This window comes from Spermophilus citellus (genome assembly GCF_964194105.1).
Source record: "Spermophilus citellus genome assembly, contig: SCAFFOLD_301, whole genome shotgun sequence".
Lineage (NCBI taxonomy): Eukaryota > Metazoa > Chordata > Mammalia > Rodentia > Sciuridae > Spermophilus > Spermophilus citellus.
In genome coordinates, this window is record NW_027672985.1 from 17,723 (window position 1) to 45,377 (window position 27,655).

At 36.2% G+C, this 27,655-nt stretch overlaps 1 pseudogene across 1 annotated transcript; it reads right to left on the reverse strand.

The window, feature by feature from the left end:
• Positions 1 to 1,228: 1,228 nt before the first annotated feature.
• Positions 1,229 to 26,663, reverse strand: LOC308640289 (protein Spindly-like; annotated as a pseudogene). The gene is made up of 12 exons: positions 26,529 to 26,663; positions 22,142 to 22,317; positions 18,868 to 19,044; positions 16,931 to 17,125; positions 16,201 to 16,350; positions 16,009 to 16,107; positions 15,812 to 15,922; positions 14,404 to 14,544; positions 12,102 to 12,205; positions 11,347 to 11,573; positions 3,557 to 3,844; positions 1,229 to 1,376 (listed from the first exon to the last, which is right to left on the reverse strand). The product of its transcript is annotated as a protein Spindly-like (transcript).
• Positions 26,664 to 27,655: the final 992 nt, after the last annotated feature.

The following is a 27,655-nucleotide window of genomic DNA, read 5'->3' on the forward strand; positions in this document are numbered from 1 at the left end:
TCTTAGCTTTTTCTAAATCCATTTTCCATTATGACTTCGCAAAGCTTTTACTAAAATAAATTGAGTGAGGACGCTATTTTTGCTTATATCCATTATTTGTTTCCCATCATCTACAGCAGTGATTTTTCAATATATTCCTAGAAGACTCAAGATCAACAGAATTGCCTCAGTTTCTAGGGATTAAGGCAGAGCCTCAATGTATGAGATTACCTTGTTGGCACAGTTCTTCAACCTTCAATTGGCTGCTTAATTTCTTTAAATATTTGTGCAAGTCTCTTTGTAAAAAACATTTCCCAAACTCTTTGTGGTGTTGCTCCTAGATTTCTATTCAGACTTAATTTACTAAATAAAACATTTCTAATTCAGCACACTGGATTCAGAAATGCTTGTGAATATGAATGAATGTGAAAATATGTAGGTATATGTACATGGAAGAACCCTAATTCACCCACCTATAGAAAATATACATGAAATTGCTATGAACCAATCTATATTCATTTAGAAAGTTTAGCATTAAATCTTTTTTAATATATAGGTATATATTCACAAAATATAAAGTTATATGTAAGATCATAGGTATCAAGGAATTGAGAATCCCTGAAGTTTCTTTTTTTGACCACACCTTTATTCTTTTTTGATAATATCCTGTTATCCACACAGAATAAGAAAACACAAAGAGGAGAAATTGTTGCAATTTTATTTTATATTTAAAAATTATTTGTCTCATATGCTTCAGTCATAAAGTGAATATAAATAAAGATACATATAGGTGCTTTAAACACTGACAAAATCTATAACAATATATATTTTCAAATAAAATTTCCTATTTTTACAATATAATGAAAAACTAAGTTCATAAAAAGATTACATACGAAAATATAATAGTATATTAGTTCATTCTCTGAATATATGGCTCTGAAGGTAGGTTAAAATATTCACTTCACTTGAAAAAAATCCAGACACTACACTGCATGTAGATTTAAATTAAGTATAGTCTTCCTTCCATTAACAGTTTATTCAGTGTGAATCACAGAAGATCCATAAGGGTCATCACTTAAGAAACTCTCCTTAGAATCACAATCAAAATTGAAAGCCTGGTTGAGAAGCATGGAAATGCCAGCTCTTGATACAATGAGGAGACTCGAACTCTGACACCACTCTGGCTCTTAACTAAACTCCTCAGTAACCTCAGGGCAAGTAGTACCTCCCTCTGATCAGAGAGAAGTCCTTACTGCTGAGGACACTGGGTCTCCGGAGTGGATTTGGAGGACACGTATACAATAGGGTGTGATTTCTTACAAGGTTCTTTTTCCAATTTGCTTGCAGGTTCTTTCCCTTCATTAACGTCTCTTTGAAGCATTGACTCAGCGGCTAACCTACAGGCATTAAAGCATCCACTCTGAATTCAAATGTAGTTAAGGAAAAAAAATAGAGAAAAACAAACCCATAATATATTGAGCCTCTACGGAGGAATGGTGCTATTTTTTTTTAATAAGAAAAAAAAATAGTTGACTCCAGTACCATTAAAATACTAAATGACTCTTGAAAGGAATTATTCTTATCAATACTTAATTTTTAAATGTCTAGTAAATACGTTAAGGTTGATAAAAAAGGCCTGTTAAGGCCTAGATTAAAGAATTAAATCTGAGGAGATATCTATCATGATAAGTACACATAACACAAAAATTGAAATGCTGGAGCAGTATTTTAAAGATAACATGACACACAAAGGCCCATGCACAAGATGAAAACACCATGGGATCCTGGCTGCACAGATGTCTGTCTCAGACAATGAAAACACACTCAAACTGAGTTTCAACTAGGAGAATAGTTAAAGAAAAATATAAACAGTGGGGAGATAATAAAATAGGCCTGCGAACACTTTAAAGAACAGCATCAATTAAATTTATAAAGCATGCAACAGTGAAGTTTCCAATAAAAGCCACTTTTGTTATAAAATCATCTTTAGATTGTGTATCTAAGTTAAGCATGCAAGACACAAGGTTGGGAATGTCTGCAGTGAGCAGATGGACTCACACACACGCAAAAAAAAAAAAAAATCAAGTGTTTTGTGGTATTTTATTTGTTTTTGTTTAACTATCAAGGCAAATAGTTTCCAATATGCAATTTGAGTCAAACAATTTAATTAAATACATTGAAGCAATATTTTTTTCAAGCACAAAAGGGCAGAAGAAGAAATGAAGGCAACATAGCTGGCAAGATATGCACTGATCGGTTCTGGAAATCCACCTCTGGAAGACCATACAGGCCACACCCACACCCACACCGTGAGCCACGCAAACCCGCACTGGCCATATGCACACTCCCACAGTGAGCAACACACACACATGCACGGCCTGTGGAACTCGCCTCAGAACAGTTAGCGCTATGGGTACTGTCAGGTAGCATCCAATTGTCATTTCCTCAAGAATATCAAGCTCTTATTTTATGTGACTTACAATGTTGTAAGTCACATAAAATAAGAGCTTGATATTAACTCAAGGAAGGAAATAATTAATTAGTCTTCCTTACAATAACAACAGCAGCTAGAGTTTTATCATTGTTGAGTACATTTAGTAGCACTGAAAATTTAAAGAAAAATCAGATAAAACATACAAGGAAGTTCTTTTACATACGATGGACTGTTTTACTTTTTCGATCAAATGCACACAGAAAATGCCTGACTCTGTTCCCTTCTTTCTAAGAACAAAGTAGCCCTAGTAGCACCTTAAAAACCTCACTTCATTGGAGACAACCCAAGCTGGCTACTTTCACAGAAACAAGTCTGAATTTTACATGTCTAAAAGTATTTATTTTTAATATACCTGCCATTGCATTACACAACCTTCATCTTGATTTCCCCTCCATTTCCCTCATTCACTTCTGTTTATCCTACCTAGATCCTGCTGTGCATGCCCAGAACTCCAGCTGCAGCCAGTTACATCCTCTTCCCTCTGTTCACTTGCTCTTACCTTCTCACTTCTATTCCTTTTAAAGGACAAGGCCCTTCAGCTGGTCCTTCAGATACACATATCTGACACTTTCTCTTTTAAGTCACAAATTCAATTATGCAGAAATTGGAGGCTTTGATGTTTTAGAAAAAATAGAAACAAATTACCTTGGATATTTAAAAATGTCAAAATAATTAAAAGTAATGTCTGAAGGACTGGTATAAACATCATCAAAAGCCATAGAAAACTTCACCTACATTTTCTTAACTAAACTGTCTTCAGACTACTGGAAAACCTTTGAGAAGGTAAGTTGATTGTTCCTTCATGGCTACTCCTTTACCAGGAGAAAAGTAATAGCACATTTATTCAAACCAACAAGAGATGTGTGGCTTTCTAATGACTCCCTTCTTCAGGAGTCCTTTCCCCTTGCAATCATTTTTGTCTTTCTCAAAGTTTTAGAGAAGTTGAAGGCAGGCAGATGAAACTGGGGGATTAGACTGCATGCAATATTGAGAAGACAGATAAAGAGACAAAGAGCATAGCTCATGCATCGAGAAGGGAGAGAAAGGGAGGGCTGCTGGCTGCCTTGAAAAGAGGACACTGACCTGAGAGAGCCGGGCGTGTTCTCACTTCTTTCACTTAAGGCTTGAGCAAACTTCACACATTTCTTCTCCTTCTTTGGCTGCACATCCACTGGCAGATTTTTGTGAGGAGAAAGAGGGGCAGTGGGAGTGTTTGCAGACACCGACTTTTCTAACTGCAAGTCACCTTCTGAAGGATTAGGACAGGACTGTGTCTCCTTGTGAGGTGGGAATCTAGAAGTTCCTTCCCCGGCAGCACCGCTGGCACATTCGTCTTCAGCAGGGGTCACATCCAGAGGTAGCACCTCCCGCCTAATCCAGTCAATGAACAAAAGACAGACCAAGGGAGAGCAGTTATACATAAAGTCTTTTCCTTTTTTCTATTCTTTCAAAATCCACTCATCACCTCACTGAAATCTATTTCTTTTTCTTTCTTTTTCATAGACTGCATTAATTAAAGTTTTTATAGGTTATTTTGACCATAAATTTTTCCTTGGGAACTCAATACAGGAATTCTAGGAATAAATAAAATGTTCTCTTGTGGTATTTTGATAAAAAATTCTAAGGGGAGATGGTTCCTAAGGGAGACCTTGGTGCCATGGAGATAAAGATGCAGTGGCAAACAGGGAGTTTAGGATCAAGTCTGGCACTTAGCAGCTGGATGACCTTAGGAAAGTATTTAATCATCCTACATTTTAAGGTTTCTAAATCTGCAAAATGCGGATTAAAAATACTTACTTTGCTTTGTCTGTTACAAGGATTAAATGAAAAGAACAGGTCAAACTCTAAATATTGGATATCCCTTGCTGCTCCTTTGAAACCCAGATCATCTGGATTTACTAACCATCCTCCTGTCCCTTTGCTGTCTTCAGTTCAGCACACTACCCCTGAAATTCCTAATGGGTAATTTTTACTCACAGGAGCTTACTAGGATCAGGGAAGAGAAAAAGGACAAAAGAAAGAAAAGTCTTTTAAAACAATATAAAAAACTTCTCATTGTTTACATTTCCCCCACTATTGACCACAATGAACAGAGTTCAGCCTGTCAACAGGGTGGGGGCAGAAACCCGTTGAGAATCCTTAACCTAAAACATGTTGACAATGCCTTTTGGGGAGGGGAGGGAGTTAGGACCATCACATTCATGGACTTCTTTACATTTGGCCTTTTATTTTAAAATTTATACATAGTAAAGTTCATTTTTTGTAGTATACAAGAGGCAGAGGGTGTATTCGGCTATTTTTTCTCGGTGATGTGACTTGCTCTAATAACTGTCCAAACATTTTTCCTTAAAGGCTAGAACTGTAAGAGAAGAGGTCGGGTAGAAATCTCCAGTGATAAATCCCCTACAGAACGACCAAGCTAAATAACTATATGCCACAAAAATACATTCACAAGAACTCAGAAAACCAGAACAGGTAAGTTAGACTGTGAAGCCCACAAGGGGAAAGGTTCCCTGTTACTGCAACCCCTTGTTCCCAAGTTTTCATGGTACCACCTGCAGAAAGCCCCCAGAACTCAGTGTGTACACTGAAAAAAGTAAGCAAGAAATAGATATTTGACTTCCTCACCATCAGAGTCCCTCTGTGGGAGTCTCACTGCATGGGCTCACAGCAAGCACTGAGAATACTCTGTGGGATGCTCCTGAGACCAGCTAGAAGGAAGGAGAAGTAGGGCTCGAACTAGCACACAGAACTTGGCACTGGCCCTCCATCCCTGCCAGAGGAGACATGCTAGCAGACAGAATGTTTAGAAATGTTTACTGCTGGAGGCGGGGTTCATAGATCCTCTGGACTCAAGAGCCTGACTGGCTCTCCCACATGCCTTGAGTGTACTCCATGAATCTCCCATGGGTCCATCCAGGTTGGAAACTGCACCAGCAGCAGAGTTGTCAAAAAACCTACATCTAACCTGAGCTCAGGGTGCCCTCTAATGCTGAAATGGAATACCATAGGCAGTCTGCTAAAAATGTCTAAACAAGCCTACTGGAGTAGAATAGTCACAAACAAGTCCAGACCGGGAAAAAAAAAAAAGGAAGAGATACCTAATTCATCAATGCAGAGACAAAGATATATGTTACAAGTACTAAGAAGAGCCAAGGAAAGATGTCCTTATCAAATGGACAAAACATATTGCCAAAGATAAACCCAAAAGACATTCATATGCATGATTTGGCAGACAAAGAATTTAAAATATCTGGTTTAAAAAAAAAACCTCAAGAAACTTCAAGAAAACAGAGGACTAATTAAGAAAATTTTATAAGGAGACATTTAACAGATTGAAATAATTTTTAAAAATCAAATTCTGGAGCTGATAAATAAATGAAATAAAAAAGCCACTGGTGGGCATTAATAGCAGAACTGATCAAGAAGAGGAAAGAATTGGTGAGCTTGATAACAGGCTATTTGAAAACAGAGGAGAAAAAAGAATGAGAAGGAATGAAGAAAATTCATGAGATCTCTGGGACACCATTAAAACAGCAAATCTATGTCATTGGTGTCCAAGAGGATCTAGAGAATGACAAAAGGTTAGAATTAAGTTTATTCAAAAATAGAAAAGTTTCCAAATCTAAGATACAAACACCCAATTACAGGATAATCAAAGGTTGCCAATCAGATTCAACCCAAATAACTCTCAAAGGTCAAAGACAAAGAGGACTATGAAAGCAGTAAGAGGAAAGAAAGAAGCAAGTGACACAGAAGGGAATTCCAATATGACTGGTGGACTTCTCAGCAAAAACCCAAAGGACATAAGGGAATAAGATGATATCCAAACTGCTGAAGGAAAAACATCTGCCAACCAAGAATAATGTACCCACCAAAGCTTCTTCAGAAGTAAAGGGAAGACAGACCTTCCCAGACAAAACCTGAATGCACTCATGGCAACAGACCTATCTTATAAGAAAGGCTGAAGGGAGTTCTTCAAATGCAAAAGAGAAAAAAAAAAGATGAGAATGTCTAATATGAAAACATCTGAAGGTATAAAAACCCACAGGTAAAAGTGAGCATTCAGATAAATCCAAAATAACACGGGAACTAGGGGATGTAAACCATTTATATCCTTAGTAAGAAGCCTAAAGGACAAAACTAATACAAATACAGTAATCTGTTAAGGGATATGTAATATAAAAAGATGTAAATTTTAACATCAAAAACTCAAAATATGGGAGAGAAATGGAGTTGAAGAGTAGAAGGCTTTTTTTTCTTTTTTGCTTTTGAAATTAAGTTGTTGCAGCTCAAAATAACCTGTTGTAATTATAAGATGTTCTGTGAAAGCCTCATGGTAATCACAGAGCAAAAACCTTAAATAGATACACTGAAAATAAAAACCATGGGATCAAAACATGCTGATAGGAAAAAAAAAATCACTTAACAAAGGAAGACAGGAAGATAAGAACAAAGATGTACAAAACAACCAGAAAACAAGTAATTACATGACAGTACCCAAATCTGACTCTGCTGCCTACAAGACACTCACTTGTAAGGAATATAGACAGAGAGTGAACAAATGGAAAAAGATATTCCATTCAAATGGAAACCAAAAGAGAGTAGGAGTGGTTATACTTAAATAAAATATGCTTCAAGTCAAAAACTGAGGAGACAAGGCCATTACAAAACAACAACAAAAAAAGAGTATACAACAATTGTAAATATATGTCTAAATACATAAAGCAAGCATTATTAAATGTAGATCGATAGGCAGCAATTTTTTTTTGCAGTGATAAGGTACTTTAACAGCCCGCTTCTAGCAATGGAAGAGCATCTAGCCAGAAACCCAGCAGAGAAACATCAGATTTAAACTGTACTCTAGACCAAATGGAGCTAACAGAAGTTACAGACCTTTCCATGCACCAGCTGCAGCACATTCCTCTCAACTGCACATGAAATGTTCTCAAGGGTATCATGTCAGGCCACAAAAGAGAATATCAGAAACTGTACAAAGATGTAAAAATTAAACATACTTAGAAGCAACCAATAAGTCAATGAGGAAATTTAAAAGATGAATTTAAATATTTCTTTTCACAAGTAAAAATGAAAATATACCAAAACTTTATGCTTTCAGCAAAAGCAGTTCTAAGAAGGAAGTTTATAGCAATAAACTCCTACTTCAAAAAAAGAAGGAAGAGAACAGCTTAGTGGTGGAGTGCTTGCCTAGCACGTGAGACGCACTGGGTTCAATCCTCAGCCCTGCATATAAACAAAATAAAGGTTCAAAAACAATTTAATTTTTTTTTAAAAGAAGGAAGATCTCAATGTCTCATCTCAATAAACTAGAAAAAAATAAGAAAAAAAAAATAAGACCAAAATTAGTAGAAGGAAGAAATGGTAAGGATCAGAGCACAAATAACCAAAATAGAGGAAAAAAAGAAAATAAAAGATAAATGAAGAATTGGTTTTTGAAAAGATAAACAAAATGAATAAATCTTTAGCCAGACAAAAAACAACAACAACAACAACAACAACAAAACTCAAATAAATTTTAAAAAATCAGAGGTGAAAAAGGAAACATAAACTGACCCCACAGAAACAAAGAATTTTAAGAACTAGTAAATACAAACAAATTGGAAAACCTGAAAAAAAAATTTCTGGAGAGCAGAAGGCAACAGCATATCAAAATAATTAAATACCACGATCAGATGGAATTCACCCTAGGATCTAAGAATGGCTTAAAACACAAATCAACAAGCTGATATATCACATTTCAGACAAAAGGGCAAACACCATACGATCATTTCAATAGAAAAAAAAATTGACAAAACTTAACATCCTTTTTTGATAAAAACTCTGAATAAATTAGGCATAGAAGGAACACATCTCAGTATATTAAAGGCCATAGATGATAAACCCACAGACATCATACTCAACAGGGTCAAAATCAAAGTGTTTCCTTTAGGATCTGGAACAAGACAAGGATGCCACCAGCATTCACTGTTATGACTCAACACAGAACTTGAAGTCCTAGACAGAGAAATTAGATAAAGGGAAGAAATAATAGGCAGCCGAATTGTAAAGGAAACCGTCCCTGTTTTCAGATAATACAATCTTTTACAGAAAATTCTGAATACTCTACTTAAAAACTATTAGAACTAATAAATACAGTAGGGATATAAGATACTAAAGCCAATATATAAAAGTCAGTAGTGTTTCCATTCAACAATAGCAAATTATCTGAAAAAGAAATAAGGAAAGTAATCCCATTTATAAAAGCTATGGTTTTAAAAAAAAAGTGAAATAAAATACCTAGGAAAAATTTAATCAAGGAGATTAATGAGCTCTACAGTGAAAACCATAAAACACTGGTGAAAACTGAAAAGACAGAAAAACATGGCAAGATATCTCATATTCATGAACTAGAAGAATTAATATTGTTAAAATATTCTGCTGAGGGCCATTGCCAAGTAGGAATGACGCATCAAAATTTCCTTGCTAGCGTACCCCATGTTAAATGGATTTCGCTGTTGACATTGCATGTAAGGTGACCTTGCTCAAGGACCAAGGCGGATCTGGGTTTAGAGCTGATCCGGTTTGAGGAAGTATCCCGGTCCTTGGGTTTAGGGCATTCCCGGTTTAAGACAATAGGGGTTTTAGGGAAGTTGGAGGTTGAAGATTATTGCTGTCAGGATTAGGGTGTTCCTGCTGCTTGTTCCCGTTGAGTTCTTGTGAGATTCAAATGGGATATTGGAAAAAAGCCTCGTGGAGTAGGTGAATTGGGCGGAGGAGAACTGGAATTGCCCCAGAATGTGTGTAGAGGCTGGTGTGAGTTCGGGAATAAAGAATTGCTGTTTGAATCGACAAAGCTGTGAGTGGCTTGTGATCTTGTGCCCAGCCAAGACTGCGGCAATATTCATTCTACCCAAAGCAATCTACAAATTTAATGCAATCCTCATCAAAATTCCATAATTTTCTTTACAGAAAAAGAAAAAAAATAATCCTAACCTGTCTTAAACAATAAAATTTCAAATAGTCAAAGAGCAGAAAGAACAAAACTAGAACAATCCTAGTACCTGACTTCAAAATATACTACAGTGCTAAACTGACCAAAATAGCATGGTATGGGCACAAAAACAGTGAAGAGAGCAATGGAGCTCAGAACACATACTGGGGAAAGGACAGTCCTTTAATAAATGGAGCTGAGAAAACTGGATCTCCACATGGAGAACCATGAATATTCATTGTTTCTTCATTGAGAACATTCTCAACTTCTACAAAATCAACCTTTTTAAAATTTCACAGATGAATAGGATCGTGTAGTGTTTGTCTTTTTGTGCCAGACTTCTCTATTATCATATACAAAAATCAACTAAAAACTGTAAAATTACTTGAAGAAAACATAGGGAAATGCTACATGACCTCGGTCTGGGCAAAGGTTTTTTAGACAATCCCTCAAAAGCAGGAGAAACAAAAGCAAAAATAAGCAAACCGGATAATATCAAACTAAAAAATTTCTATAGCAAAGAAAACAATCAACAAAGTGAAGAAAAACTACAGAATAGAAGAAATTGCTTGCAAATTATACAGCTGACAAAGCATTACTATGTAGTATCTATAAGGAACTAAAAGAACTCAATAGCAAAAACCCTTCATATAATCTGATTTTAAAAATGGGCAAAAGACCTGAACAGACATTTTTCTAAAGAATACAGAGGTTTACGAAAAAATTCTCAACACCACTAAATCACTAAACATCAGGAAAAATGCAAATTAAACCACAATGAGAAACTATTTCACCCAAGTTAGAATAACTATTATCCAAAAGAAAAAAAAGAAATTCTGGTGAGGATATGGAGAAAGGAGAACTCTCATATACTGTGAGTGGGTCTATAAATTAGTAGTCATTATGGAAAATAGTATGGAAGTTTCTCAAAAATTAAAAATAGAATTAATATGTGACCCAGCAATCCCAATACTAGGTAGGTGTGTGTGTGTGTGTGTGTGTGTGTGTGTGTGTGTGTGTGTGTGTTTCCAGATATCTGAACTCCCATAAATAGAGAAAGAAAATGTGATATGTATAAGTAATGGAATACTATGCATTCATAAAAAAGGTATGAAATCCTGTCATTTGTGACAACTTGAATGAACTAAGGATCTTGTGTTAAATGAAATAAGTCAGGCACAAAAAGGCAAACACTACACGTTCCTATTCATCTGTGGAATCCAAACCAGGTTGATTTTGTAGAAGTTGAGTGTTCTCAATGAAGAATGAATATTTAAGGTGATCACATGCTAATTACCTTCATTTAATCATTACACAATGTATATATAAATAGAAACATAATAAATGTCCAATTATTATGTGTCAATAAAAAATATAGAATTCCCAATATTTAGTTGGAACATGGTCCCTGAGAATCAAGATTGAATTTTCTCAATCTTGCCTTGCTGTGACAGCAAGGCCACATAAATCAACTCTGCTCAATGGGATGGTGGCAGACAAACACAAAAGGAGTCTGAATCCTGCAATGCCTCCTCAGACTTTCATCGGCGGAAGAATAATCACAAGCACTTGAACCTAAACTGTGTTTAGATCTTCTATAAATAATCTGAATTAGCATAACTTCCAACATTAGCTGCTTATTTAACTTTTCGGTATGACAATATGCTACGATTTTAAGTGGATAAGCCTCAAGTGTCAGTATGATAAAGCCTAGACATCCAAAAAAGCCACATATCACATTCATGCATACCTAGTTCCCTTTGAATTTTTCAGCTGTAAATTTCCCTTATTAACTACAGATGGATAACCACAAAATTGGTTTGTAATGAGATTTGCTAAAAGCTATAGTTTGAAAAAAATGTTGATACACTTTCTGAGCTACTTAGGACTTAAAAGACAAAAACATAGGAAACTTGCATACCTTCAGGTTCATACTTCAGCTTTAATTCATCTAGCTTAGCTCTCAGTTTCATATTTTCACTTTCTGCAAGCTGAAGGCATCTTTCATTTGCAAAAAGTTTTTGCTCGATATCCAGGGCCCGCTGGCTCTCAAACAATGCTTTCCTCCGCTGTATGGACAATTCACTTTTGCTGCTTTCATTTTCTTTGCTACCGTAACAGAAAAGAAGAACCAAGGAATGTTAATATATAATTTTGTGAATAACTTAGTGGGATGAATCTTTAATTTAATTTTATATTTGAACACTTGGTTAAAAATATATTTCTTTGGGATTTCTAGTAACAAAGAAACAACAAATAATTAAAGTTTAACAATAGCATCCCCCGCTGCCAAAATTCATGCATTATTCCAAGGTGATTCATGCATAAATTCCCTTTAAGTTATGAGATACTTATTCTTGAAAAATTTGGATTATAAGAATATTTTCTACATGAAAGTCCTTTTTACTTACCAATCTAAAAAGCTAAACACAAATTATTTACTGAAAGTATTCTTCAGTAATTAGTAATTATTAAATCTTGCATAAAACTCATGTATTACACAGACATGTTATTGACTTTCTTTTCTGTGGAAATTTCTTTTGGCAATTTGAACTTAAAAATTTGTTATTATATGAATACCATCTATTAAAATAAATAAAAAGTCTTTATCTTCCATCTGCCAACCCAGACACCTACTTTAAGTTCTCAAGCTTTAGCTGAAGTAAATCTGTATAATAGGTGTTATCTTCCAGAGCACCAGAGTTGCCTGAAGGTTTTGAATCCATACTTTCATATAAATTCTAAAGAAAGCAAAAATTCTTATTACTTACATAACAAATTAGGTTACTGTATGCTTATTAACAGTGGCAGCAGCCACATGTTAATCTCTCATCCTTTGACAAATACTCTTCAAAGATCCACCCACTTACCTGAGTGCAGTAGGTACAAGAACCACCAGTCCTTCTTCAGGTAAGAAAAGTGGCTCAAGGTACTACCGGCAAGTAAATCAAGAGCTAGATTGTGAATCCAAATGTAACTCACACTCGTATCTCTGACTCCAACTATACCTGTCTTTCAGATTTCACTCTCCTGGCTTTTAGAATGAGAGAAGCAAATGCTTTTTGGGTTGAATTCTGGTATGACAAAGCTATACAATGGAAAAATATGAAAAAGAGAGGAGATTCCTGAGGTTATTTTTGGTATCCACGCTTTAAATATTCTGATTCACTCTTTGAATATTTTCTTTACTGGAAAAAAAAAGCAGATGTTTAAAAACTTGCAAAGAATTTCAGAGATTGCACATTTAAAAATCCTCCTAATTTAAGGTCACAGTTTTCAAAGTATAGCACAAAGCCCCAGGGATAGACTACATATACCTGCCAAGTGACACACTGCAAATTTAGCTAAAATTATAATACTTTTAATAGTTTTTAGAAGAAACAGAGATAAAGTCATATAAACAAATTTTTCTTCAAAAATGTCAAAATAAAGAAAGAGAAACTGTTCCAGATTAAGGAAGACTGAAGAGACTTCATGGTAAAACATGCAACCTTGGATTAGGCCCTAGAATTGAAAACACTAGATTTTTTTTTTTCTTTTAAAATTTGCTTAGGGTATGTTTTCATCAGCTTTTTTTTTTTTTTTTTTTTTTTTTGTCTCTGTGACCAAAAGATCTAACAAGAACAATGTAAGGAGAAGTTTACTTGGGGTTCATGGTTTCAGGTCTCAATCCACAGATGGCCAACTCTATTGCTCTGGGCCCAAGGTGAGGTAGAATATCACAGTGAAAGGGTGTGGGGGAGGAAAGTAGCTTAGAAAATGGTAATCAGGAAGCAGAGAGATAGAGAGCTCTCTGCTCACCAGGGACAAAATTCCAGTCACTCCTCTAGTCACACTCTACCTGCCTAAAGTTACTACTCAGTTAATCCATAAGTGGATCAATCCACAGATCAGGTTAAAGCTCTCATAATCCAAACATTTCTCCTCTAAAAATTATTGCACTAACACAAGAGCTTTTGAAGGACATCTCATATCTAAACCATAACAGGGTATCAATGATAACTGGCAAAATGTAAAAAGTAGCTTGGTTAATAGCATAGTTCAATGCATATCAATGTTAATTTGTAATTTTGACCATTTGCTTATATCTCCAATAACATCATGGTGCTTAGGGGTAAAAGGACATCTGGTTTGGAACTCACTCTCAAAGTTTAAGAAAAAACATATAAAAACAGAAAAAGTTATAAATCAAGCATACAAATAAGAAATAGGGAGCTCTGAGTCAAAGGCATGTAGGAGTACTTTCACTTTCCTGGAAGATTGCACTAATTGCAAAATAAAATAAATTTATTAGAATTTATTAAAGACATCCATAAATTCCAGTGGATATACAATGTTGAATTGACAAAGCTCTAAAAATAATGGAACAGATAGCACTAAAAAATAATTACTGATGACATTCAGGCAAGAAATCTCACTGACATAACACTGAGCAGAAGACAGAATCAAGGGTATATATATTACATGATTCAATTTATATGAAGTTCAACAGAATGTTCACATGATGTTGACACAAAGTTAGGAGGTGGGAGCACTTCATTTAAATGGGGCTTTTCTGGAGTGCTAGGACTATTTTATGTAATCTGATAGTAATTGTAAGAATATACATATACAGATATAAATATGTGTGTGTGTGTGTATATATATATAAACATATATATGTTAAAACTCACTGAGTTGTACACTAAAGATATAGGTACTTACAAACAATAACCTGATAATAACAACACAAATAGAATAGATTGGTTTGTCTTTGCTTTAGTAAAAGAAGCATGGTCAATAATACTGAAAAGCAGAGACAAGAAAAAAATAATTTAAAGATTGGCTCAATATGTACTGAAACTGAAAGTCAATTATACGATGAGAAACCTATTTAAACTGAAAATTTAAGATATTCAAATAAAAATCCAGCCACATCTTTTCAAGATATTATACGTACCTTAAATTTCTCCAGATTTCTAATTTCACCTAAAAGATGTTTTATTTCACCGTTCTTCTGCTCTAACATGGAAAACAACCGTTCCTGCTGCTCAAATTCAGTTTGAGATCCTTTCATCTGTAGCAATGTAGCAATCTGTAACTAGAATCCCCCCACCACAACAAAATTGAGATATTCTGATAAGCATATTTCTGGAACAATTTGTATTTTGTACTAATACTATTTAGAACTTGTTTTGAAAACTAATTAGTTATTTCTAGTCTAATAATTGGAAAATATACATCAATTAGTTTTGTTGTAGACATAACTTTGGAGTACTTCTACTTTTTAATGATATCTGAAGTCTTTAATATAGTTTTACCTAGTTTGTGATACAAAATTGAACAGCATGACTGTGGTCCAGAGGGTGTCATTTAACTGGTAAGTAAGCCTGGACAAATGTGGCCTGCTATTCACCACCAAAATTCTCCATTAGCTTTACTTAAGTAGGGGCAATTGTTAAGCAGCTCAGTCACAAACATGATATTCACAATGATAAGAATGGGAAGTACCATATGAGTATTTTTCTACACTTTAACCCCAAGACAGTTCTGAGAGGCAAGTTCTATCACCTCTACTTTGTAAATGAGGTATGCCTTTTAGATGCTCTCAGAATATATGTCCCAGTTAACCACAACTAGCAAATGACAACTATGCTTCAATCCAGCCCATCTAATTCCAAGTTCAATCAGTGACCTTTCCCATTTCTCTGGTAAAACTGACATCTTGAAAAAAAAAATCTAAACTTTCTTCCAAACACCACCTTAGGAACATCAGGCAGAACAGACCATACATTGGAATTCTAAGGACTGCTATAATCTTGGAATCTTTCTAATTGCCATAAGGTTTTCTGTTACTTCTTATTTGTGTGCAGCAACAACCAACAAAACCCTTAAAATTAAAGGGGTTAATTACATGCTTTGAGGAGCTGCAAGAAAAGGGAACCCTAAATAGTTCAAATTTCCATCTAAAATTAGCCTTCATGAGAAGTGAGAAATGGCAAAAGCTAGTCTCATTTGATGCGGGAACCCAGAAAGACTCAGAATACGTGAGAAACAAACACTTTTAAATTCCTTTTCCCTATTCTATAAAGATTTAAACCTCCCTGGCAAGGTTAGAGAATGATCATTAAAATAAACAATTAGTAGTTGTTAAACACACTAATGTTTTTCCAAGATTAACTTTTTGAAAACATAAAAGTATCTTATGATCTACCTGGAATTTCTAATTTTTAAAAAAATCATGCAGTTCTAGAAAAAAATATAAAAGTATACCCCTTGAAGGAAAAGATGGATTTTGTGATATATTTATCTATATAATGCTAATATGAAGTAGATTTAACAAACATTTAAGATCGGTAATTCCACACCTTCATTCTTTGCATCTGTTCTCTATTAAATGCATTTTGCTTCTTTAGTGACTGATACTTGACTTTCATACCGATAAGCTGGCGTTCCATTGCCGCCCTTCGATCTTCTACCTGGAAAACATTGATATGTTTAATTGTTCTTGTACTAAATGAAATAATAGTTTACCCAATTCAATTATTAGAATACTTGTAAGTACCTCTGCAAACAAAGAGTTGCCCTTACTATTGGGATCCAAGGCTTGCTGGAGGGCCTGGCCCAATTGCACCTACAGATCTTGATTTGCTACACGAGCTTTCTAAATTCAAAAGAAAACAATTTAGCTAATAGAGATTAAATTAGCATGAAAACAATTTAAAAACTGGAAACAATACAACTGTAATCATAATACCTCTAAGGCATTATAGTATGAAACTGCTTCTTTCTCCCGCTCTTCTTTTTCTTCTTTAAGTCGATCTACCTGGCGCATTAAGTTAGTACTAAGACGTTCTAGTTGTTCCTGTCTGTACTGTAGTTCATTCACTTCTTCCTTGAGAGCATTCTATTCAACAGAAATCAAAAGACAAAATTCTCTTGAAAATGCTTTCATTTAGCAGCTGCTCAGCTAACTTATCTGTAGTGGTTCACATTCAAATTAAAACTACAAAAACCTGTCAAAGTTGTCAGATACCTATTAAAATTTTAAAAATTACTTAATTTTTCAGCAGGGAACCAAACAAAAGGCTCTAGAGACTGCTCTTTCTGACTGTGAATTCAGGGCTTTAATTTTTAATGACTCATAGTCTGAAATGAAATCTATGTTCACACAAATTTCAACTTCTACTGTACTAACATTTTATATTATGACACAAACTAGGATCAGAAAATGTCTACGTCCTTTCAGAGCTTTCATTAATGTAAAGGTACTGTCTGCCTTATTTAATCAGGTCACCTAATACTATTTTTTAAAATAAAGTAATTCACCTAAACTACATAAAACATTTTTTGGATAGTTAGATCAAAGTAGGTCAAAAAAACATTTCTTCCTCCACACTAGCTCATTAGAATTATTATAAAAACACATAAAATGTATGCAAAAGAAAAATTTAAAAATCTAAGAAAACACATGCCATAAAAATTACCTTCACACTTTCCATTTCAGTCAGCTCGACCTGAAGAGCCAGCATCTCTGAAGACATGCTTTCGTGGACTCGCTCAGACATCATCCGTATTTCCTCCGATTTATGAGACAGGAGTTCCTTCTGGTGGTCTACTTTGTGCTTTAGCTGCTTTTCACTAAGCCTAGCTTCATCTAACTCTCCTTTCAGTTTTTCTATCTAAAGTATAAAAAAATCACAATTTTATAAATCAAAAGGTATTTTCTTTCTGTAAAATATCACTGAATGATCCAAACTTGTACAAGAGACTAGTAGAGCTTCCAAGGACACTCCAATAGTGACCCACCTTGTTTTATAAACAGTCCATTCTAGCCATCCAAGTGGTTTGGATGCATTAAAGCTACCAGAAGCACTGTGTAGCTGTGTAAACGATGCTGTGACCAGCCATGCAGAAGCAGAAGCCTGATTGGAAGGCCACCACAACAGTCTAGGGGAGAGGGGATGGTGGGGACTAGAGCCACAGTAGCCTACATCAAGGTTCTGTTGGCCAAATCCCCACAACAGGCTGATGAATTCAACATGAGAAGTAAGAGAAAGATACTGGGGGAAAAAAAAGCCAAACCTTTGGCAAAAGTGATTTAAGAACATCAGTAAGACTGAAAATTTTGTATTGATATACTCTTTGCTCTACCACCTAAGCCATCTCTACAGTTGGTCCTTAATTCAGGCCCCCCAAAAATATCCCCTATACTGCTACATTTGTTTATGTAATGAAAGCTACATGAAAAAAAAAAAACCCACCAGGAGAAATGAAAATGCATCATTACCAGTCGTTACTGTCTAAAACCAGATTAGTTCCAGACAAGCTAGACTATTTGTCAGTAATGTGCAGGATGACTATGTATTTCACAAAAGCATTATTTGTTTGTTTTACCGTCTATTAGGAAAAAATAAACCAACTCAAATATGTGATTTCATTACTAAAAATAGAAAAACACTTAGAGCTAAATCAATAAAGAATTAAGGCAGCAGTATAGCTTGTACTGACATGGAAAAAAATCTTAGAAGATGTTACATAAAAAAAAATCTAAAAATTGAAAGAGACTTCTGAGAAGACAATAAAAATTCAAGCAAGTTTTGAAAGGGTTTTGAAAGAAAGGGTTTGTAAAAGTCTGGATTCCACACGAAGAAGAGCCATGGTGAAGTTCTGGATTCCTAAGTAGCAATCTGAAGGCTGGATGGGTGGGGGTGCTAGAAAGGAATGGGCATTCATGAACAGCTGTTGTCTATTTCGTGTTTATGTATGAAGTGGAGCTAGTATGTAATGTGTCAGATTATGTACACACTCAGTGACACAGAATTTGGTGTGAGGAAGACTTGCTTCAATTCACAACTGACAATTTCTAGCTCTCACCTTGTCCAATTTGCTTGATCTACCTAAACACTGGTTTTCTCATCAGTAATATGGAGATAACAATAGGATTTCCCTTAAAAATATATTTTGAGAACTGGATCATGTTTTTCCTCAAAAAATAAATTATAAGGTATCAATACTAATATATAGTAATTTATAAGGAACTACTGATTTGTTCTACAGAATTACAAAGCACACCACTAGCTGCAGTAAAGGCTAAGGGACCACTCTTTCTGAAAGGAGACTGCTTGACTATGACCAAGGATGCCTCAGTAGTTACTAAATAAATGGATCATAAAAAATTGCTGCTATCAAAATTGGAAAATTGTATGTAATTAGAAGGCTATATTGATACAAGTCTCACTTTTATAAGTCATTTTATAAGTTTTTGTTTCTCAGTGTTTCTACTTTCAACATTAAAATGACAGAAAACTGATCTATGCTATTTTCACAGTGGTACTTGAGAAAAATCTTTATCACCTTACATTAACAGATGGTTGCATCAACATGGGGTATTTTTGCTCTGAAAACATACATATATTCAATCCTTGTTTTTTAGTTCATTCACTTCCTGTCCATGGCTTCTGCTTAGCTGCTCTTCTAATTGTTCTAGCAGCATTTTTTGTTGTTGCTTAATAGCTTCACATTCACAGCTCAAACTTTCTAACATGCGACTCTTGAGCTCAACTTCTCTCTGAAGAGTATATTTTTCTTGTTCATAATTCTGAAAATAGATTCAATTACAATTCAATTACATAAAAAATCACTTAAAGCTATTACATATAATCAGTTCTCACCTTCAACTGGCTTATTCCTGTTTCATACATTTGCTGCTTTCTGAGGTACAACCACATGTTAAATCTGGAATAACTTTGTAGCTCATCAGTTTTAGTGAATCCCTAAGGTATATTCTGAAAGTACAGTAATGTCAAAAACACTCAGGCTGAAGTTAGTACAGGCATCAACTCTAGAAAAGATGCAAGGTTACCACTTTCCAATCTGGGGCTCTGATGCCCTAGTAACCCGCAATGCAAAACGTAACTGGGGAGGCATTCTCTGGATTCCAAAATCTGAATAAAACTTTGTATGATGAGTACCATCAGGCTACGTTAAAATGTCCCTGATTTTGGCTGCATTATCAACTGTCACAGCAGCATGTCTTATCTCATGCTGACCCAAAACTAGGCATTTGTTTGACGATTAGGAAAATAAGCTACTTATTATTTCGTACAGTTTGATAGCACAACCTTCAAATCTGGAGTCCATCTGACAGAGAACATGAAAAAGTAAAGGGACTTTTGGTAACAAAAGACCAGAAACAAGGTCTTAGGCATTCAACCTTCCATCTATTCCACACATACTTACTAAGAACCCAGCAAATATGCCAGGTAACAGAGAAACTCAGATAAATATAAAAAATGATGCCTGACTTCAAGGAGGATCAATGTCTAAAGGAACAATAAACACACAATTCAGCAATTACATTAAGTCACAGTAACTGGTAAGTGCTAGCTCAGAATACACTTCCTGAAGGAAGTAATGTCTATATTGGTTTTTAAAGTATTAGGACACATGCTTGCATACTACGTTCTGATGCAGAGAACATCATAAAGTGAATAACTGTTTAACTAGTCAGATCATTCAGGTGTCTGAGCTCCACACACAATCAGATATCATTTGCATTTTATATGCAGGGGATGTTCCAAGACCCTGGGTGGATAGCTGAAACCACAAGTTGAACCAAACTCCATATATACATATGTACACACATCTTGATGAGTTTTAATTTTAAATTAGGCAAGTTAGAGATTGGTAACATAACTAATAACAATTATAATAATATGCTGTATTAAAAGTATGTGAATATGATCTCTCTCAAAATATCTCATTGTACTATGCCTAGGTGAGGAGAGGAAGTGAGGTGGAGCAGGTGAGATAAAGTAGGATGGCACCGGATTTCCTCACACTATTCAGAATGGCATGCAATTTAAAATTTATTATTTACTTATGGCACTTTCTCTGTAATATTTTTAGACTACAGTTGTCCAGAGGTAAGAAAAGTGAAACTAGAAATAAGGAGGGGGCCTACTGTATGGTAAAGTCCATGATAGAGATATGGTAATTGCTTCACTACCCTGTAGAAGGCATTGACACAGAAGTATTAGTTCAAACTCCTTCATGAAGCTTTAAAGTATAAGATAAAATGAAACTAGAAAAAGGACCTAAAACAAGTAACATTATTTCTCCAAAAGCACTTCCACTTTTGATAAGTTATTTCTCCAAATAATTATATATATCATGGTTTTATTTTCTATTAGATTTTTAATTCTTTGCTTTGCTTTATAATTAGGTATTGAGCTTGTGGTCAAGAACAGTACCACATGGAAAAACAAGAGCTGTCATTAGTAACTTTTACCTGCTATATTTATAATTTTCAATTTTAGTTTATACCACTGAGGATTTACTAAATTAAACTGATTTATTCATTTTTTCAGTAAATATTTGTGTGCAAAGCACTAGAGAATATAGCAGTGAACAAGACAAAATTCTTAAGGACCTTGCAATCCTGGAGATAATTAGTACTGCAAAGAATTAAGAGTGAGTGATGCTACCAGGTGCAGTGGTGCACACCTGTAATCCTGGCGGCTCAGGAGGGAGGCAGGAGGATCACAAGTTCAAAGCCAGCCTCAGCAAAGGCAAGGTGCCAAGCAACTCAGTGAGACCCTGTCTCTAAATAAAATACAAAACAGGGTTAGGGGTGTGGCTTAAGTGCCCCTGAGTGCAATCCCTGGTAACTATACCCCCTGATCTCCCTCCACAAAAGAGTGAGTGATGCCGACTTTAGTTAGGGCTGGTCTCTATGAGTGACATTTAACTGAAATCTGAAGATTGAGGATTCAATCTATGAAGAGCGGGTGAGGAACAACTAAGCAGGAGGAAAGAGCTCATATAAACCCATAAGGCAAGTCTAGGATAGCCTGAACAAGGAAAAGCAGTTTCCTATGTTTGCAAAAGTCCAGCAGAAGTCAAATCACATAGGGATGTATAAACCCTCAGACTGTCTTTTGTAAATACAATTGAAAGCCTTATGCAGATTGAGAAAGGAGATGACATGATCTCTTGTGCTTTTCCATGAGAAAGAATGATTCTATGTTGAGAAAGAATGATCTGAATGGCAATGATGGAGCAGGCAATCTGGTTAGAAGGCTGGGAGAAAGAAAACAGTGGCCTAGATAGATGTTTTATAAATCATGTCCCTAAGAATTTGTGGACTAAATGTGAGACTTCTAGATTTTTAGGTCAAGCAACTGAATGTCATTCAATTTACTAAATAAATAAGCTAAAGACAGAGAATGTTTGATTAATAGACAGGGAATTAAATATTCTGTTTATATCAAGATTGAGATACTCTTAAGTGGGCAATTGAATACATTAATTAAGAGTTCAAGGGAGGACTATTGCTCCTCCCTTGAACTCTTAATTAATTGTTAATTAAACAGTTTAGGTTGCTTAACTACTATGGGGGCATTTAGATGATATTCAAAGCTCCAAAATAAGTGAGGTCACCTATGTAGAGTGTGGACAAACAAAACTTAGTGATAAATATGGTAGGTAAATTGTGGTAGAAAGAGTAAACATAATTGAAACTCAGAACACACTGCTTTGGAAAGAATATCAGGAATTCATTAACTTATTCACCTTTAATGAAAATGGCACAGATAAGAAATTAGATCTTCAGAAAATAAAATAATTATTGCTAGACAAAATAAACCTTCAATAGCTAAGCACACCCTCATAAACAGAAGAATCCACAGTCTTACCTCAGTCATGGTCATCATTTCATTACGACATTTATATAATTGATTTTGCAATTCACTTTGGCTCTCCAATAGTTGTAAACCATACTGTGCAGCTTTTAGTCGCTCTTTTTCAACCTCTTTCAGCTTGCTTCGAAGATCTGCAATATCTGCCTCCATGTTCTTTTCCTGTTTTTAGACTATTATAAATAGAAGAAATATAATTTTTTGAGCTTAAACAAAAAAAAACCCCTACAATAAAACCAATAATAAAGGAACCATGTATCCCCAGTGCTACTATCATATAAAAACATAATATTAAGATTTTACTCCTGACTTGTAAGGAGTCAAATTTGCATTCTTGTTCTAAGAGCAAAAATTGTTCTGATAATTTTTTTACTTGAGTTGAGACCAAACCAAAAAGAACAGAAAAAAATACACTCAATTGTGTTCCTAAGAAACTCAACATTAGGAAACTATTCAATTGTTATATGTTAAATGTTGGTAATTACTAAGGTAGAATTAGTCTCATAATTGTGTTACTGTCAAAATAATCAAAGTAAAAAGAGAGCAATGACAGAAACCAAGAAACTTTATGGTATGCATGCATGACTGCTACTTAAGAGTATAAAAAGACAGTTTTAAATCAGACTCACAAGATAAAGTAAAGAATATCTTGTCTTATTTTTTATAGTAGTACTACTTTGCTGAATGTATTTGTTTCATTGGAATCAGATTCACAGTATTTTTCTAATTACTCTTAACAGAGTATGTAAAATAGAAACTATGTTCAGAGCAATTTCCAGGCTAAGCCTTACAACTTTATACATAGGATAACTGTACTTTAACTTAACCTCATTTATTGTCCCTTCCTCTTTGGCTCTAGTCCCTTTAAGCCAAACTGAAACTGGACTTTGCTTTTATAGAGCATCAGATGATTCCCTATGTCTTAAGTTTATAGAATCATGCATTTAACAAACATTTACTGAATGCCCCATTAGCTAGGCTTCATTCTGGGCACTTCAGATCATTATGGCGTAAAACTGGCAAAGTTACTCATTCATTAAACTTACATTCCAAGAGGGGAAAATAATAAGTAACAGCGTAATAATTAAATACATTAGAAAATAGAATTGGAAGAAAAAAAAGCTCAAAAGAGATAGGTGGTGTAAATAGGAGGCAAAAGATGGGAAATAGGTATGCATCATTGTGTGGAAGAATGTTCCAGGCAGATGGGAAACCCTAATATGGAAAAAGAGTCCAAGATATGAACTACAATTTAGGTCACAGATAATAAAGGAGCCGGCAGATCAGTCCATTATAAAGAGTTTGGCTTCTAGCGTGTGTGAAATGGGAAGTCACTTCAAAGTCTGAAGTAGACAATTTGGTAAAATTTAAAAGAATCATTTCACTGCTGTGTTGAATAGTTAGGATGGAACAAAACTGGAAGCAGAGAGACCATCTGAGATAATGCCTCATGCTAGGTGGTGGCATAGTAGGTGAGAAATGCCCAGATTCTGCCTATCTTTTAAAGGTAAAGCCAACATGATTTTCTTATATATGGAATATAGCAAAATAAAAAATGCCTTTAAAAAGTAAAAATACCTTCAAGGCTCTGCCCTGAGCAACCAGCAGAATGGAGTTGCCCTCATTTGAGATATTGATATAAAGTTTTTTGGGGGGCCAGGGGGACCAGGATTTCAAGTTTTGCATGAAAAATGTCAAGCAGGCAGCTGAATGAATACATGTGTAGGAGAGGGGTGTAGGCTAGAGATATAAATTTGGAAGTTATCAGCACAAGTCCTTCCGATTGAGTATCAACAGAGGATGAACATAACAAAGAGGAGAGGACGAAGGACTGAACCCTACTAGAAGGTGAGGAAAAAGATGTAAAGTATATTCAGGAGTTAACAGTGAGGTAAGGAGGAAATCAAGAGCATGTGCTGTCTTAGAAGCCAATAAACAAAGTGTATTAAGGAGGTAGGAGAGATCATACCAAACGCTGCTGCTAAGTCAAATTGGCCACTGGATTTTGAATTTATGGAGGTCACTGGTGACCCCAAGAGAATTTTGGTGGGAAGATGGGGTAAAAGCCCACTTGAAATGAGTATGATAGAGAATGGTAGGAGATGAAAAAGTGACAGAAAATACAGTTTTGCTTCAAAAAGCAAATAGAATAGTAGCTGGAATGGAAGTAGAGACAAATTTACTTACTATTTTAAAGATACAAAACAATATGTGTGTATACCCTAGGATAAATTCAGGACAGAAGATGACATAGGAGATACTGGAGAACTGCCAGAGTGATGTCCTTGACTAGAGGATGAGGTCTAATGTACTGAGAATGTAGCATGGATATCTTCTCTAAAATGAAAACAAAGCATACAATATAGATGCTGATTAACTAGGGAGATATAGTAGGGAGTATATTGAAGTAAACCTAGTTGGTTTTTTGTTCATTTATGTTTTGGTAGCAGGGTATTAGGGATTGAACCCAGGGCCTGCCTGGCCCATGCTAGGCAAGTGCTATACCACTGAGCTACATCCCCAACCCTAGTGTGACCTTTTAAATGCCTCACTTATCACTGAATTAGAAAACAAAGTTCTTAACTGAGAATCAGTAGGTAGGAGATATAGGGTTTTATAATAGGGTAAAATAGATACCATAAACTAACCAGTGCAGACTACTTTAAAATGCAAGACCTTTTCAAAACCTATATACAGTGAAGCTAGCCAGCTAACTGTTGCTTTATTAACAATAACTTATATTTGTTGGGGATTTACCACCTGCTAAAAGAAGTGCTTCAAATACATCATCTCATTTAATGCTCTTCATGAGCCCGTTAAGCCATTATTATCATCTCCATCTATCAAAATAAAAATGAGGTTAACCTCGAGGCCTCCCATTAAGGAATACACAAGGAAGCCAAAACATTAGTTCTCATTCATTCAAAAAATTTGCTGGAATTTTATTATATGTCAGACAATGCACTTAGTGTTGAGGATAAAATAATGATCCAAACACTAGAAAATATTTTGTCTTCTTGAATTTTACAGTCCATTAGTAGAAAGGCATCAAATCAAATAACTAAACTATAATGTTACAAGTGTGATAAGTGCAAAAGGGAGAGCTGTAACTAAGGTGGTATCTAAGCCTATAACAAGAGGGAACTGTTCCCTGATTACGTGACTTTTCAGCTGAGCTCTAATGAGTGAAAAAAGAATTAATCTATCAACCTGCAAACAGTTAATCTATCCTTTAGCCATGGACGAACTAAAACTAATATGTGCCATACATTTTGCTTGGTACTCTATGTACATTTTCTTAGCAATGTTCTCAAAGATCTCATAGGGTAGAAGAACTTAAATTTTAAACATGCAATCTTAATGTGGCACAGAAAGGTTAAGTAACTTGCTCAGGGTTATCAGTCACTCAGGAGCTAAATGAGATGGGAACCAGAGTCCATTTCCAAAGCCTGGTGCTCACATTTCTGTCTGGCCTCTCAAAACAGCATACAAGCCATGCGCAGTGGCTCACGCCTATAATCCCAGTGACTCGGGAGGCTGAGTCAGGAGGATCCCAAGTTCAAAGCCAGCCTTAGCAAAGACGAGTCCCTAAGCAACTCAGTGAGATCCTATCTCTAAATAAAATACGAAACAGGGCTGAGGATGTGGCTCAGTGGTTGACGGCCCCAGAGTTCTATCTCCGGTACACCGCTCCACCCGCCCCCCCAAAAAACAGCATACAAAAAACATTGGAACACAGGAAGCTCTAGAAGTCAAAGCTGCCTAGGCCCTTCCACCTCCATCCCTTACTGGTGGCACGAATTCGGGCAAGTAACTTAACGCCTTGTTTCATCATCTTCAATACAAGGAGGGTAATAACCATCTTACAGGCTTATTGAGAACATTAAACATGATAATGGATGGAATACAAATAGGGCAGGGAGACACGCATGATTTGAAAGTTTCGAGCAACATTTTAAAAAAGTAAACAAAGGACAAAATTCATCTTGACGTTTTACTTGACCCAATGCATCCAAAATATCATTTCAACTCGTAATCATAATAATTGCCAGAGATACAGCTCTTGTGGGATACTACCTTTCAAATCCAGTGTATAATTTACATTTAATTCGGGTTGCCACAGTGGCTAGGGGGCCATCGTACTGGACAACGCACCTCCAGGGGCCATCAGTCTGAGGCCCCCGGCAGCCGCCTGGCCTTCCATATTTATCCAGAGTTCCCCAGAGAAGCGAGAACGTCCAACCGAAGACTGGGGCCCGACTGGAAGCCAGCTTATAAGAATTTAGGGTTCCGGGCCAAAGCCTCCGCCAAGACCCAGGCCCCAGGCTTCCTCAAGCCCTGCTCCCCGCCGCCTACGCTCCTCTCCACTCTCACTAGTCTTTACCTCTGTCGTCCTCACTCCTTCCCCCAGCTGCTGGCAAGAGCTGAGAGGTCCGGGCGTCCAGATCCGTGATGCTAACCTCAGCCTGCCAGAGAGTTGCCCTCCCATTCATTTACCTAGTAGTCCTGTAAGCGCCAGGGCTTTTTGAACACAGTTCCCGCGAGAACTCTCACTTCTCACGAAACGTTCCTCTAACAGCGCGAGAAAAGCCAACTCCGAGGAGTGTTCGGCAGAAGCGCCCCGCCCCTTCCCCGCAACGACTGCGCAGGTGCGAGTGGCGAGCCCTGGACTGGCGTAGGCGCGGACCTGGCCTCTTGGCGTGTCAGTTTTACCTCAGGTGGTTTTCCAGGATTTCGTCTAGGTGTCTGCTTAAAATTGCTGTTTGTGGGGCTTGTGGTTTTATGACAGGGCCTTCTGGAGGGATAGTGTCGGTTGGCGGGGATGGGTGGGACTGACCTTGGGGGCCGTTGTCAGCGTTGTCCACCCACCAACGGACTGCGCGCGTGCCCTCGGAGGACCTTCCCGCAGAATCTCTTGTGGTTCTAGGACCCGGAGTCTGGGTGGCGACGTGGGTCCACGGTTACCATGTGGCTTTGTGCCCCACCTTGTAGCGCCTTGGCGCCAAGTTGCACACCGCAAACAGCCCAATAAGGTGCACACGATACCTGTAACCTTCAGAGGAAAGCCAAGCCCCAGGAAGAAAAAATGGCTGCCTTAAGTGACAGAATCTCAGTATGAACTAATGCAGTCCAATTCCAGAATCCAGGCTCTTGAGAGCATGCGTGTTTAAATAATCTTATTTTGTTAACCTAGTGTCTATACTTTATTTAAAAATTTAAGCATTCATAAAGAATGGCGTCCAACATTTAGCGAACACTGCTGAGTCCTAGTAACCGTTATGGGGTCATCTTTTCTTTCCTATTTTAGGACTTGGTTTTTGGCTCCCCTCCCTTCCATCATCAGCTTTTTTTCATTTCTGTTGGACGGTCCCTCTCCACAGAATAAATGTTGTAATAACTGCCATTGCAAAGTGATCATAGTAATAATAATAGACAAAATTTTGTAATAACTGCCATTGCAAAACAACAACAACAATTTCACTGACTCCAATCAGGTACAACCCCATTTGT